The following is a 16061-nucleotide window of genomic DNA, read 5'->3' on the forward strand; positions in this document are numbered from 1 at the left end:
TTTTGGTTTCCCAAGTAACAGTCAGAGTCACTGCCCACTTTCTCTCTCCTTGGAGAGTCCTCTAGGTTTGTGGGTCAGACAGCCCAGCCCAGCCTCTCTAGTGACTCCTGTGGAGACAGGTCCTCGAGAACTCTCTTAATCTAAAGACTCAGGCTGTCCATGTTGTCCTCAGACACCAGGAGCCCTGAGCCTACAGCCATCGTTGGCTAATCCTGCTTGACTTCATGGTGACCCTTCCTGGAGAGGAGCAGTACTTTGGAGAATGAATGGTTAAAACAGAAGTTTTCTCTAGAAGCCCCCACAATCTAATTTCTACACAGCGGCCACAAAAACAGAACAAAAACCAAGACAGAACAAAACAAACACCTCCGGAAAACAGCGATCCCTTGCCCTCCACGCGAACCTCCTCCTGGACAGGTTTCTGCCCTGGGTCCCTCCTTCCTCTACCTTGAAGCTGGTTATCTCCTGTCTCCTCTTCTGCTGCCTTCTCCTTTGGGTTGCTTTGCCATTCTCTTTCCTGCTCGGCATGGGGTTTCGCTTGCTTCCTGTCACTTCAGCTCTGGGGCCGCCGGCCTAGATGCAATCTTGTCCCCACCACAACCCTGTGTTCCAGAACACACTGAGTGGAGGGAGGCCGTTCTGGTGAGCAGGGTGCTCTGTGGGTTCTTCACTACGGGCTCTGTCCTCATCCATCCGTCTGCACGGACAGAGTATCTCTGGGACAGCGGCATGGTCCTGTCCTCTGTGCCAGTTGTCCCCTTGTGATGCGAAGCCCTCCTGTCCCCAAGATATTTCTGGGTTACTCCTCCTTTTATAGCAGCCTGGGTCACTCCCGGGGTTCCCCTCTCTACTGTGAAACATTCATGTGTCCCTGGCCCCTATGTTCCACACACAGCCAATAGCTCCTACATGCTGGATCTTAAGACATGCTGGATCCGTGGGTGAGCATCCAAATATCCAACTGTCCACCAGACCAGCTTCCATTCTTCCTGTTATAGTGCCAGCCTGCCAACTTCCTCCAGTGTTAGGGTCCAGCAGCCATGTTTCACAATGCCACAGGACTGGTGGTCACGGGGAACCGAACCATTGGGCCAGAGCGGAACACAGCACATCTCCGGTTAATAGAGCTGACTTTTGCAAGCACCTAACTTCTGTGAGTCCTCTTCTTTGCCCAAAGGGTTCTCCCTACACCTCCCTGTCTCCAGTGGCATATAATTTCCTGTCTGCATTTCTTTCTAGTGTCTCTTCCCATCCCTACCCTGAGGTTTTGCTTTTTTTCTTCTTTAACTCCTTATTTTAATTCATTTTTTAATGCCTTTTCTCTCATTAATGTGTCTTTTCTGAGTCTAGTTTTCAGGCCTTAGTCACTGAACCTAAGAAGTTTATCTTTCAAGGCAGATACGCTGGGATTGGCTTTGAAGCATCCTAAGAAAGACACCAAAGGGACACTTCCCTATGCCACGGAGGTCTGAAAGGTTCCAGTTTGGGGATTCAAGGAGGATACTGAGGTGGACTGTCCTTTTAGTTAAGAGGTCTATTGCAGGTATTGACAACATGGAGAGACCGACAAGAGTTCACGCCCTAAGGTGCAATAGGGGTCCCTTCTCATAGAAGGAAGGAGATTTCATACCACAGGCTTGTGAGAAGTCCACAGCTCTGGTCTGCAGTCAGGTAGTCCTGATTCCTGAGTGGTAGGGGAGGAGAGGACTTCACTCCAGGGAGAAATGTGCCACTCAGAGAATGTGCAGGACAAGGAGCATGATTAAGACGTCTTTGCTATGGTTGGAGAATGTGTCACCACTAGAAACACCCTAATGTCTAGGAGTCTGGCAACCCGAGGCCTGAAAGCTTCCTTGTGGGAAGTCAGTACTGGCAGCCATTTTCCTGGAATCTGGGCTCCTGGGGAGTCTGTAAGATTAGAAATTGAGACTCTCAGTCAGGGGCTTATTGTTGCCTTTACAGTGTCCATAAGAAGGGCCAATTCCGGTGGGTGTGGGCCAAGCCACAGGCCGGTCTGAGTCTAACACTGTCTCACACCTGTATCAGCTCCCTCTTAGCTTCCACACCTCCCTCTGCTTGTATGGATCGCGTCCTAGACTTAAAATCATGAGAATTTGGGGGTGCTGGTCTCCCAGATGTGTACTAGTATCTAGCAAGCTACATTGCTGGGCTGGTTCCACATTCATGGCAGGCAAGGCCACTCCACCTCATCTATACAACCCCAGCCTCTTGAAGTGGCACAGACACACCAGACACTCCCTGAAGAAATGAACATCTATTTCTGGACTGTTCCACACCTTCTGTGAGGATTAGCTTTAATTGTCAACTCAACACAATCTAGAATCTCCTAGAGAGTTCCAATGAAGGATAGTCTAGATCAGGTTAGTCCATGGGCATGTCTAGGGGGATCCTCTTGATCATGTTCTAAGGGACCAATGTGGGCGGCGCAATTCCCTAAAAAGCAAGCCAAGTTCTAATCACACATGCATGCATTCCTCTCCGATCTTTTTTTAAAGTTCTTTTTAGATTTATTTATTTTATTTTGTGTATATGAGTGTTTTTTGCCTACATGTATGTGTACCACATGGGTGCCTGGTGCCCTTGGAAGTCAGAAGAAGTCACCAGCCACTCTGGAAATGAAGTTATGAATGGTTGTGAGACACCATGTGGGTGCTGCAAATGGAACCTGGGTCCTCTACAAGAGCAACAAGTGCTCTTAACCGCCGAGCTGTCTCTCCAGTCCCCAGCCCTGCTCTTGACTATGAATATGGTTAGCTGCTGCAAATCCCTGCTGCCATGATGACCTGCAACTAAAATTGTGACCTAACTTCTCTAAGTGGCGGTTGACAGAGTATTTGATCACAGCAACAGAAGTGAAACTAAGCCACTCTCTTAAGAGGTTCTAGCTGGTCTTGAGCTTGGTCGTCTTCTCTTAGGACCTGGACACCAGCTGGTACTTGCTGTTCCCTTCACCCAGGAAGATACAGGCTGGCATGTATCCTCGCTACTGCTCCTCCTCCAAATCCTTGTCTTGGTCCCAGAAGGTTCTGAGTCCTGGCCGTTGAGATGCTTTTAGGAAGGGCCCAAAGGGCTCAGGCAGTCCATCTAAGCAGCCGTGGCTGTGATGGGGGTGCAAAGGGCGAGGATGCTGAGTGTGACTGAGGATGCTGCCTGGCTCACTCACACCTGACTATCCCCATGCCTGTCCCAACAGAGCCGCATCTTGCTGACCACCCAGGACTCAATAAGGCCCAGCCATGATCAGTGATGGTGACCAAGAACCACAGCCAATGACAGCAGCTGGACAGTGAGAATTCTCCAGGAGAAAAAATAAGTGACTACGCTTGTTTGCTCAGCACACAGATATTGAAGAATGAAGATACTCTAAAGATAGACACTGATGTCCCTCCCTTTGACTATCAAGATAACGGTCCCCAAGCAGCTCCCAATTATCCCACCCAAGTAGAAGGAAATGGCTGGTTCCTGGCACCAGTTAATGAGGAACTTGTCGACCACCTTGCAGGGTGGACTGGCACAGAGACATCGAGCCTGGGGACTGGTCCCTTTTGCTCCTCCTCCCAGTGTGGCCACATTGAACGGATCACCTTTCTGTGCTTCTCACTAGCCATCCCTCCGTGTTGTTCACCAGTCTGTCCAGGGCGGATGGCTGAGCCTGGCTTCTTAAGTGACCAGGACCCAGCCAGACTTTTAGTGAACTGAACTGAACTGAACTGAACTGAACTGAACTGAACTGAACTGAACAGAAAGGTCTTAAATCAATACTGAATTCTAAATACAAGGAGAGAACTTTGGCATCATAACCCTGGCCTTTTCTTGTATGTAGACTAATTCATTGCTTTACGATCCTTCTTGCTGATTGGTGCTTTTAAAAAAATGTTACTTTTCAAAATTAAATATATGAGCACTATGTTTACATTGTTTCCCTCCAATGTATCTCATGCCTACCCTCTTCCCCAGTTCCCTTTCAGACTCATGGCCTCTTTTTCTTTATAGTTTTTCTTTAATTATATGTTCAAATAAATATATAAGCATAACTTTCTGAGCCCATTTCGTGTTGCTCATATGTTGAAGTGATTATGGCCTACCTCTTGGTATTGGATTGGTATTGAGCTGGGGGCTCAGCCCTGGGGAAGACTGACTTCCCTCCACTCAGCAGTCATTAGCTACATATAGATCTTCATCCAGGGATGAGGAACTGTGGAGACTTCCGCTGTCCATGCTGGAGTGTCACTGGTATTTTTATGGCTCTTAAATTTATAAATAAAGTAGGTAACTCTCATTTGGAAGCCAGTAACTCATTTAAAAGGAAATATATCTTACTTTTGCCAGGTAGCACACACCTTTAATCTTACCACTTGGGAAGCAGAGACCATCTAAAGATGAGGCCAGCTTCATCTAAAGAGCAAGTTCCAGGGTTATCTCAAAAAAAAAAAAAAAAACAAAAAAAAAAAAAAAACAAAAAAAACAACCAAAAACAAAAACAAAAACAAAGAAAGAAAAGACTATTTTGTTCCTTAAAAGCTCTGTGTAAAAGTATCTTTTATTCTCCTGATCTAATTGTCATCTCTGAGGTTTTCTGCCTCTGTCTGCTAACCTTGGCTTAGTCCTGGAGGCTTCTAGCCTCTGTACAATCTAATCTAGACCTAGAAATGTTTTCAGCCTCTGAGACTTATTGCTGAATAACCTCACCCTTTCTCCCTCTTTCTGTACTCTAGCTTGCTGATTCAACACAACTGTCCTGGCTCAAAACTCTTCTCTAAGCTGACTGATTCAACCTGGCTTCCCTCTCAGCCTCTGACTGAATTGCTCTGCTTGGCCTCAAACTAACTCTGGCATTCCGTTCTAATCTTCTGGCTCCTTCTCACCCTCTGGCTCATCCTGTCTTCACCTGTGTCTAGCTTGTTCTCACTCTGCAACCTGTCTCTGGAAAACTCCCAGTAAACCTGCCTCTCTCTCTCTCTCTCTCTCTCTCTCTCTCTCTCTCTCTCTCTCTCTCTTTGCATTGGCCCTTAAGTAGCTTCTCTTTCCTCCCTCTTCTCATGAGAGTTGAGCACACCCAATTAGTCAAATCTTTCTCTGATTCATCACTTTGTCTGCCAATCAATCAGACATCACTTTCAAACATGAGGGCTTCTACAAACTAACTTTACTTTCACAAATCTCCACAATGAGATTTTATTTTTCACTGTTGTGGGGGAGGTTGCAAGGGTGGAGGAGTGGTGCAGGGGGAGAGAGAGAGGAGTGGGATTGGGGTACATGATGTAAAATTCACAAAGAACTGGTGAAAGTTTGTTTTTTTTTTCTTTTTTTTCTTTTTTAATAAAAATCTCTGTTCTGGAGTTCCTGTGACCGTAGAGCCTGCCTGTTCTTGACACTTCTGCTTTCCACCTGCTCAGGTGTTTGTCTTTTCTGTCCTTCAGTCTCCACACAGCAGGTCCAGCTTGGCCTTGAACTTCCCCTCCTAAACACACATCACATTAGACGAAGGGCAGGGCTTTGGGCCATCAGCCCATATCCACTCTGACTACCTCAGCCTACTGAGCAGTCTCTTGGCTCCTCAATTTCCGTGTGGGCTAATACAGACATTCTCCTGGGACCTGGAACACCATGGTTCAGTGCATGAGCGCCCTTGCTACCAAGCCTGATGATCTGACTTTGATCCCTGGAACCCACATGGTAGGAGACAAGAACCCCTGAAGTATCAAGGCAACAAAATAGAATTTTCTCATTTCCTGAGCAAGGGAGGCCAAAGCCATAAAATGATGGTGACGACAATGACGATGATGATGACGGTGATGTTAGTTACACACAGTAGTTATTCCTTCTGCTTTTGCAAGCTTGTAATATTTGGAACAGTTCCGCCAGGGGCCTTCTAATCTACTGAAACTGGCAGAGTGACTTGGAGAGCGGGAAGAATTCTTATGAGTGCTGGGATTCGAATCCAGACCTAGGCACTTCTGCATCTGGCTTCCTCGCCCCTCTTAGGTTCCCATCACCATCCTGGAAGCTTCCTTTCGATTATAAGGAGTTTTTCGCTTTTATATCATGTTCTACTTTAAATTCTTGCAAGGCTGCTAACTCTGAGCACCCTAAGCCCTTCTTCTCCAGGGTTCTCTTCTGAACAACCTTTTGGTGTGCTTCCTTTCTCATCATCTCTGTAGACACGGGCAGACTGGGGCCCTGTGAGTTCTCTCAAATGGATTTGACCAATTGTAGGACAAAACTATTCAGAGAGGGAAAAGTGTGGAGCTGGATAAAGGGGTGCTCTGCTGCCCTCTTCTGGCCTTCTCTGGTACTGCACACAGGTGGCTCTCACACATACATGCAGGCACACACTCATACACATACACAAATAAAAAATACATCTCTTTAAAAATTGCATCCAGGGAGTTGGGAATTTGGCTCAGTGGTAGAGCACTTGCCTAGCAAGTGCAAGGCCCTGGGTTCGGTCCCCAGCTCCAAAAAAAGAAAAGAAAAAAAATTGCATCTAGGGCCCAGAGGAGCCAGGGTCAATTCCAGCACATGTGTGGATGCTTTCGGCTGTCTGTTAACTTCGGTCCCAGGAGATCTGATGCCCTCATCTGTTCTCTGTGGGCATTGCACACGTTTGGTGCACAGACATGCACGCAGGCAAACACTCATACATATAAAATAAAATTAAAAATTTCAAATTAAAAATATGTCTATACTAAACATAACAGGGTTCATTTCTGTTGTCATCTCCTACCCACTCTACATGGCCTTTGTGTTTCATGTGGTAGAGATGCTCTGGGGAGTCTAAGTGTCTGGGGTGTAGGGGTGGGTTATGTTTTATACAAGAGAATGGGCTAACCTCACACTTTGTCCGTGGGTGGCTAATATCCTGGACTCAGTCATAGATTCAGAGGGTGGCTATAAACATGTCACTTTAGATGCCGTGTCTCCATCCCCAAACCCTCGATTGTGTGTTCACCAAGGGCCAGGCAGGGTGTCTCAATGAGAGACAAAGACTTTAGAGCATTTCCTAGGGCCTCTGAGGTGCAAAGGAAGCGTTGGAAATATGATTACAGGATGTTTGAATGGTCTCCAGACCTGCTGGAGGCTTTGGCTAGGAAAGGTGTGAGGAGAGGCAACAGGCCTGGCCAGACATGTCTCTCTCTATTTAGCTGCCATCCCCTGTGACTTAATAATTACTCACCACACTCTCTGAAGAGCTCAGGACCTCTTCCCAGAATGCACTGCTCTTCAATAGCCTTCTAGGTCCTCCAAGGCAGAGGTTTCTCTTGCCTTTGTAGACTATACCTGTGGTGGCTCTTATCACCGTTGAGGCAAATAATCTCCACAAAGTCCTGGACACTGACGCACCTCCACAGGTGTCAGACTCTTTGGAGGAGTAGGAAGAGAAATAGATTAAAAAACAGCAGAGAGGACCCCTGCAGAGGGGAGCTGCCCTGTGCCCAGAGGACACACAAAGGAGTTTCTGACCTGTCCAAGAGCAGAAAAGGGAGACTTGGATGCAAAAGTGCTCAGAGCCTTACCGGCTCAGTCAAAGCACGCACAGGGGACGAGGCAGGTGAGGCGCCTTCCAGGAGTCTGTCCTGAGCAGAGCCCAAGAGGGAAAGTGGGATAGGGGTGCATGTGGATTTGTTTGCTTGGAATAAAGATGGGACAAGAGGACATAGCCTTGGAGAGAGAGGAGAGATTGAGAAGGACATTAAAAATCACTTCCACGCTGGTTGGTGCTGGCACCCATCTTTAACCTCAGGAGGCAGAGTTGGGTGGATATCAGTGAGTTTAAGGCCAGCCTGGTTTACACAAAGAGACAAAGCCAGGACAGCCAAAGCAAGAAGGGGGGAGGGGGAGGGGGAGGGGGAGGGGGAAAGAGAAGAGGGAGAGGGAGAGGGAGAAGAGGGAGAGAGAGAGAGAGAGGCAGACAGAGATAGAGACAGAGACAGAGACAGAGACAGAGACAGAGACAGAAGGGGCGTCTCAAAATAAAAAGTTTCCCCAGACTTCTCCCGGTTTGGGAGCCGCTGAAAACACACGTATTTGGCTCAAGATGTTCACTTTTACTCGAAGACAATGATTTACAGTGAGGAGTCAAGATCTGAACTCCAAAATCTCTCAGAAGCGCTCATAGGAAATCAGATGAGTCTTTCGCACAAAGTCACTGTGGCCTTGACGCACTTTGAGAGTGGAGTCAGGAGGAAGGTGGAGAGGGGAGGGGAGGGAGTGAAGGGAAGGGAGTGGAGAGGGTAGGAGGCATGAGGCAGAGAACACCAATCACTCAGCTACCATTTTTCCATCAGTGAGAATTTCTACACAATGAAATTGGTGAAATGCCTGCCACTTAGTGAAAGGGTTGTCTATACCTTGGGTTGCTACAAAATGGCAACAAAGTAAACAAACAGGAAAGCTGGGAGCAGGGAGCTCTGATGGACAATGTTTCAAAACCAACTTTTTTTTTTTTGGTTCTTTTTTTCGGAGCTGGGGACCGAACCCAGGGCCTTGCGCTTCCTAGGTAAGCGCTCTACCACTGAGCTAAATCCCCAGCCCCGTTTCAAAACCAACTTAACTATCTCAGTGAGGAGAGAAATGAAGCAATCGAGGCAAAACACAAATTTAAATTCTTCCCAAACATCCTTAATCCACTCACGTTGGTGCAGCGGGCAGGGAATGAGCTCTCCCCCTTCGGGTGTCTGGGAGCGAGACATCACAGAGGTATCTTACCCTCCTCACCCCTGAATCCCAATCTTGGGAATTTATCCCAAGGAAATTATTTGAATGATAATTGAATAATCATTTGAAAATAAATTTGAAAGAAGAAAAAAAAAGCAAGTTTGTACTTGTGCCTACCTGAGTCTTGGTTGCTTCATTGTCTGTGGTGTTTGAGAGAAACTAGACGTTTTCTAGCGGGTGGAGGGGCACAGATGGTGGCAGTGAAGACGTGCAGAAACTCAGGGAGCGGGGTGGGGTGTTGGTCGTGACGAGACCAGAGAGGGACGACATGAGGAACTCTGACTAAGGCTGTATGTAGCTGGAGGTCAGAGAGGAAGGTTGAGTCAAACGGTATTTAAAGGCACATTTACATGTGCGTCGGTAGGGAGAGAGGAGGGCTGTGGTGGAACGCTCAGTCAGGGTGGATCACGGTGTTGTAACAAGTTGATATGGAGGAGCCAGGTAAGTGGGCTGGGGTCTGCCTGTCTGACGAGGGGTGGGAGAGAAAGCAGGGGCTGCCAGCTCTGTTTGGTGTACGTATCCAGGTAAAGGTAACTTAATAATTTCCCGAGGACCCCATCTCTCAGGTCTGTCACACTGGTCAAGTGCATTTGGAGGGACATCCAGACCTCAGCACCATGGTCTCCATACCGCTGCGTCATACTTCACTATGTGGCTGAGTCACTTTATTTTAATTCCTCACCTTTGACTGTGCAATTATTCTCCTAGTACAATTGCCCTTACGTCGATCTACCCAGATATACAAGTGGGTGGCATTTCAGCCCCACGTTTCTGAGTCTTTTCTTCTGTGGGCTGTGACTTTAGACAAAAAGCTTACGATTTCTTTGTTTAAAAAAAAAGTCTTTTAATTACATTTATTTGGGGGGTCAGAGGACAACTTGCAAGCCTCTCCTACCGCCCTGTGGTGATCACTTGATGGCAATCCCTCCTACCCACTGACCATCTCACTGGCTCAAGAAGGAACTTGTGACGTTTAAGCTTCTGTTTTTCTCACCGACCCACTGAAGATGAAGGAAGGTCATGTCACAGGCTGTCACAGGATGTCTGGGGCATCACAAACATCACAAACATAACTACAATCTCTATAAACTTCTTCACCTTCTACCAAGTCAGAACTGTCTGTCTTTCACATGACCCCTGGGCTGGTCACTCTGGTCATACATAGTCACCTATCTGTAGGATTCTTACAATTTCATCTGGTCCACCCAACCCAGTTAAACGGCCTTCTTCCTCACCTGCCGGACTGTCAGTCACCTGTCCTCTGAGGCTTCTGGGTAGAAATGGCCAGGACGTGTTTATGCGATCTAGTTAACCATACCCTACCTGAGTGGGCATGGCTGGCGTCTGATAGAACTGTTTGAATCCTGGCCTGGCCGCTTGCACACTGTCCTGGCCTCCTCCCTCCAAGCCTCAGACTCTACATATATAAGATGGGGCAATAGCAGCCTGCCACGTAGGGCGACAAGGTAGCTTGGGTGAGCATTCAGCATCGTTGCAGTCGAGGGGCTCTCCCGAGGAAGCTGGGCACAGGAGTCCCACTGTCGCCTTGCCACTCTGGTCTAACCTGCTGGCAGCAGTGATGGGATCTCCTGACTGCTCCCAAACACCAGTCCTTTCAAGGCCAAAGTTCAAAGATGGCCCTGCAGCAGCACTTTAGTAATGTCACTCTCTGTGCAGGACTATAATGCCTGGGGTTGTCCTATCACAGCTCCAGGAACTCCCGTGAATCTAGTCACAGGGTCTGGCTACTTGTGTGCTCGAACCTCCACCCCACCATCTCTCCCTGCTGAGCCCAAGGCCTGCTTCAGCCTCGGTCTCAGTGTGGTTCTCCCTTGTCCCTAGCATTCAGCTCCCTAAGCATCACCCTCCTCTCCATGGTCCTATGGCACTGCGCTCTGTGACGTCTCATCTCCACCACAATGGAACCGCCGGGTGAGGTTCATGGCCTTAACACTGTCCTCTGACAGTGCCAGCTGACCCCCACAAGCCACCATGCTTGCCTGCTCACTGTCCTGTTAATAAATAATGTTTTCCTGGGATTCAGATGTACAAACGTTTACCCACAGGTCAAAGGTTTATACAGTCATTTGTCTGTGACTTCAAATGTTCCAAAACCAGCAACGCCCCCCACACCCCCCAGAATGGATGTGTCCCTAGATACCCTGCGAGCATGTTATGGAATAGTAATGTCTTGAATGTCACATGCCTGGGTGGAGAGACATCTTTCGTATCCGTGGAAAGTCAAGGGGAGAGTGGCTGGACCTGTCCCAGGCCTGCTCTGTGGCAGGACGTTGTACTGGGCTAGGTGTCCTACACGACTGGCATTTCTTCCCTAAGGAGTGTGCACTTCAGGGCATTTGTTCAGCACTGTCCCTGAACTGAAGCTGCAGGACTAGAGAGGAAGTGGGCGGCTGACTTACGCCTGCTACTAGCCCCGGCTCAGGAACATCCCATCCCTCAAAATGTGCCTCACATTCCCAGAACTGTATCGGGGCTGGAGAGGAGACCAGTGAGTGAGTCAGAGTCCCCTGGCTTTCACAACGCAGCCCTGAAGCCTGCCGCTGACGGGGGCGGGTGGATGGAATGTCCTGTGAATACTGGGGAACTGTGTTCCTCACCCGGGTGAGTGTGGCTTTTGGGGTGCAGCACTCAACCAACCTAGTCAGCCTGGCATGGTTCTCTCCGAGCTGGGTGAAGTCCTCTGGCTTGCAGTGCATCTCCGGCTGTCCAGAGGTCTGCAGAGGATGAGTGTTGCTGGCTGCCCTTCATGACCTTGGCCATGCCTCTGTTCATTTGCTTCAGACAAATAGGATGCCCCTGTCCTTGTGTGGAGTTTCCACGTCAACTCTGTTCTCCTCAGGCTTTTGGGCTTTACTCTCCCTTGCCATCTCTTTTAGGCCTTCACGCGGCTTCCCTCACGTCCCCCCCAAGACAGGAAGACCTGGAAGCATTATTTCAAGGGCAAGAATTTGGCAACCGTCCCTGAAAGCCAAGCACATACTCTGCAGGGGTTTAATGATGCTCCCCAGAGGAGGCACCTGCTCTTTTCCACCCACCTCTGGGCACCCGGCCATCCGGCTAATGAGCCGTGGCTGTCTCCAACCCTCACTGGAGAGGCCTCTTCTCGGCTACCTCTGCGTGTATCCCCAGAGGGTCCCTTCTGCTGGTTGGCAGTGGTCTTTGTTCTTTAGCCCGAAGTACTGCCAGCCTGTGGGAGCTTCCTCTCCACACTCTTATTTCCAACACGCATTAATCCACCTGTAAGTAAAACCCCAACCTCCCAAGTCCATCCACAAAAGGTCAGGGAGTGCCAAGCGGGGACCTGAAGAGTCTCTGACACGTTCCAAGCACAAATTAACCGGTGTCGAGCAGCCAGGAAGGAGGCAGGCAGGCGCCATAGCGCCAAGTCCTGAGACTGTATCTTCACATCTGCCAACTTGCTATCGTGGAAAGCCATCACTGCCCCGTGACTCAGTGCCCTGTTGGTGTGGCAGCCGCCCTGATGAGTGCTCCCCACACCACAGGCCTGGGGGTGAGGGCGCACAGCTCCTAGCATGTGGTGTTTGGGGCTCAGGGCCGCAGCCAGCCAGGTCAGCAGCCTCCCTGGCTTCAGCCTTTGCATCGAAAGACTAGGCAAATGGACAAGCTCTGTCTACAGAGCTGTGACAGGGACCAAAGTGCTTCAACACCAAGATATTCAAATTACCCAAGGTCCTTCAATGGAGGACAGTTAGTACCGTGTAGTATCCTGCTGCAGGGCTCCAACTACACACAGCTGGAGACTGTATGCTCACAGCTGTGCGTTGTCTCTAAGAACTAAATCTCTCGCAGCAGCAGTGAGCAAAGGGCAGGGGTGAGAGGCACAGTGAGAATCCACAGACCCAGGGAGGGTGTCTGAGGGAAACTTGCATCTACTGCACAAAGCCTCAGGGTCTCGGGCCCGTGCTTTGGCTGTGGGGAGGATGAGGTCCCTTCGGGGAACTGGTTCAGGGCCTGGGTGATGATGGCTCAGACAATGAAGTGCTTGCTGCACAATCTCAAGGAACTGAGCTCTGTCTTTAGAGCGCATGGTGATGTGTGCTTGTAATCCCAAGACCGGAAGGCAGAGTCAGAGGGATTCCAGGTTAGCCTAATCCACGGGCCCCAGATCCCGTCCAAGGTGGATGGCTCCTGGGGAATGATGGTCAAGTTTACCCTGCCTCCACACATACCCATGTGCTCATACAGCACACACACACACACACACACACACACACACACACACACACACACCACTAAAGGGCGAGGTGGAGAAACTGAGTCTGGGTTTGGTGGTAGAATTCTGACCCACTATGCATGAAGCCGTGGGTTCTATTCCTAGAACCAGGCAAAAGAGAGAAGAAAGGAGAGGTAGAGGGGAGGAAGGAGGACAGGAAGGGAGGGAAGAGGAACGGAGGAGTGGGGAGGCAGAGGGGGGAGCCATGAGAGAGTATCCCTCAAATTCTTCTCCCAACCATGGTAGATGCACGGGCTGCCCTCACCCCCGCCTTAGGAGGCTGAAACTGAAGGGCTGCAGGGAGCCAAGGCTGAGGAGTTCTACTGAGTCCTCAGAACCCGCACCTCTGTCACTTCTAAAACACCACAGAGGCCCACGCAGCTGCTCGCCTCTGGCCCGACTTCCTGCCTGCAGCCAGAGCAGACACTCAGTGCCTGGCCCTTGAAGGGACCCACTAGGAGGCTAAGGTTCTGTTATTATTTTAAACTTCAGCCTCTTAACAATATTCCCTCTGGTTCTGGTTTGCACGTCAAGTCTCTGGGACAATGGAACTTGTACCAAGTTGGGAGGCTAAAAGAGTCAGGGTTGGGTACACCCACCCTGAAGCAGTCACAGGACAGAGCTGGGGGTAGGGGCGGCAGGGGAGAACTCTCAGAAAGTCACGCTTAGTCTCCTGTGTCTCCGGAGCACACCCCATTAAATAGCAAAGAGGAAAGACTGTGACAGCTCAATAGAGACACTGGAGGAAGGAAGAAAGGCCTTTGTCCTGTTTTGGGACAAGGAGTCTGGCCTTTCGTGAGGCTCTGTGGTGGGGAGTCATGGAGCTGACTCAGCCCCCTCTCATGACTGCAGTAGAGGAAAGGTCCTGTGCCCTTCAGGGCCGGTCGGTGTGGAGGGGAACCTGCAGCTGGCTACTGCACTCCAGGCCAGCCGTCACCTGCTCCATGTCTTAACCTCTTTCCCTACAACAGAGATGGGCAGTGTCGTTTTCGATTCAAGTTCTAAAACGATTGGTTCCTGGCACTTTCCAAGGCTCATCTCGACTTGTGCAACCCTGGTGCTGCGTACAGCGCAGTACTCTCCCGTTTCCCAAGACTGGCCTGGGGTAGCCTGTGGTAAAACATGTTTGAGAATTAGTGGCTGTTGGAAACCATGGGATGGAATCTCTCCACCCCATACTGCACAGGACTCAGGGCCTCATGTGATCTAGGGGATTCCTCTCTACTGAGCTACACCCCTAGTCAGATCTACATTTTGAATTATTTTCTTCTTTACGGTGTGTGTGTGTGTGTGTGTGTGTGTTTGTTTGTCTGTGTGTATGTGCATGAGTATCTGTGTGTGTGTAGTGTGTCTGTGTCTCTCTGTGTGTATCAGTGTGTGTCTCTGTGTATCTGTGTGTATCTGTGTGTGTCTGTGTGTGTTTGTGTCTGTCATTCCTGGGTACTTCACCACCATCTAATCCTGGGCAATTAGAAGCTTTTTAGGGAGAAGGATGGAGAAGAGTTCAAATGTTCCCAACAGCCATGGTTTTATTGTCCTCCAAATATTTTTCTCTCATTGTCGAGATCATAATATAATTACATCATTCCTCTTTTCCCTCTCCCCCCCAAAATCCTCCCGTATACCCCTTATTTGCTTTCAAATTCATGGTCTTCCCCACTGCTCTCCCGGTGGACAAGGCTCGTTCTAGCCTCAGCATTTCTTAGTTGCCTGGAGTTCTCTCTCTTTTTATGTTCATATTTAAATAATATTTACCATTATAATATTTATTTATTATGTATAAGTGCACTGTCACTGTCCTCAGACACACCAGAAGAGGGCATCAGATCCCATTACAGATGGTTGTGAGCCACCATGTGGTTGCTGGGATTTGAACTCAGGACCTCCGGAAGAACAGTCAGTGCTCTTAACCTCTGAGCCATCTCTCCAGCCCTCATCTGCAGTTCTCTGTGTGGGGTTGAGGCCTCTTGGGGTTTCTACGGCCACCTTGGAGTGTCTGCTGTTGTCCTTATGAGGTGCGTGCTTAGGCAGACATGTTGGTGAGACTTACGGGTGCAGCTTCTGACACTGCTAAGTGACTTGGACTCACAGCAGACGCCCTGCTTCTCTGCCTCTTACCGACCTTCCTGCCCCCTCTTCCGAAGCGTTCCCCGAGACTTAGGTATGGGTGTTGTTTGTCTTCAAATAGTTTTGATCTGTGGTTGACTCTGCAAATAGGGATTCTCCAGATTCAGAATTCTGACTGTTTCCTCCTATACTCTGAAAATTTGGCGGCAACTCAGGCATCTTGGGAGGAAGCAGGAAGACAGACAGCTCTGTTTAGGCCTCGGGAGTTTTCTGTAACTTCACAGCACGAGGGGAACCTCCTGGGCAGACATCTGTGACTAAGAACATTCTGTTTAAGGCAAAGATCTCAGGGCTTGTCAAGGGGGACGTATTCCGATCCAATTTCTCCCACTTTCCCTGTATCGACCCAGTTCTCAAAGTGGGTGGAAGCTCTCTATTCACCAGTTTTCCCAAGTGCAGAATCACAAAAATCATTTAAGCTTGTTTTATAGAACTATTACCATAGAAACAGAAGCCTGGACCAGACTTGAGAAATACTCCATTGTAGCTAATTGTTCTGTTATCGGTTAAAATGGCTGGCCCTGGGGAAGCCTTGAGCTGCGTTAATCTCCAGCCTGCAGGCCATGGCCTGATTAAAATCCACTATCGGGGTCTCAGCGATCACATCTGGAGCTTCAGTGGGCTGAAGTGTCAGGAAATCGACCAGACAGGAACTTCCCGCTACAAGGCTGACCCAGGAGGCAGCTGCTTCTGTTCCTCCTAGCCCACCACAGAAAGCATTTTATTTTATTACAGACGCATCATCTTCCGTCCCTTGGTAATTAATCACAATACTTTATAGCGACTCAAGGCACCGTGGTGGGAAGGTTCTAGAAGTTTCTCATTCCATAGTCCCGTTCTAGGGATGAATGGCGCTCAGTTTTCTGACTCAGACCCTGGTCAGATAGCTTGAACCAGCTGCATCCTGGCATCTTAGCCACATCCTGCTCTTACGGGAACC

The 16061-nt window shown here is 49.2% G+C and overlaps 2 long non-coding RNA genes across 2 annotated transcripts in view; one reads left to right on the top strand and one right to left on the bottom strand.

Moving 5' to 3' along the window:
- Positions 1 to 5169: 5169 nt before the first annotated feature.
- On the bottom strand, positions 5170 to 9023 carry LOC148006175 (uncharacterized). The gene is made up of 3 exons (XR_015621469.1): positions 8857 to 9023; positions 7199 to 7383; positions 5170 to 5482 (listed from the first exon to the last, which is right to left on the bottom strand). It is a non-coding gene; the product is annotated as an uncharacterized LOC148006175 (long non-coding RNA).
- A 55-nt stretch (positions 9024 to 9078) lies between these two features.
- LOC148006176 (uncharacterized) overlaps positions 9079 to 16061 on the top strand; it is a 28890-nt gene continuing 21907 nt past the window's right edge. Inside the window, exon 1 of the long non-coding RNA XR_015621470.1 lies at positions 9079 to 9180. This is a non-coding gene — a long non-coding RNA (uncharacterized LOC148006176). The remainder of the gene's footprint in view (positions 9181 to 16061) is intronic.

Source organism: Rattus norvegicus, chromosome 5, assembly GCF_021556685.1.
Source record: "Rattus norvegicus strain SHRSP/BbbUtx chromosome 5, alternate assembly SHRSP_T2T, whole genome shotgun sequence".
In the NCBI taxonomy this organism is placed as follows: Eukaryota; Metazoa; Chordata; class Mammalia; order Rodentia; family Muridae; genus Rattus; species Rattus norvegicus.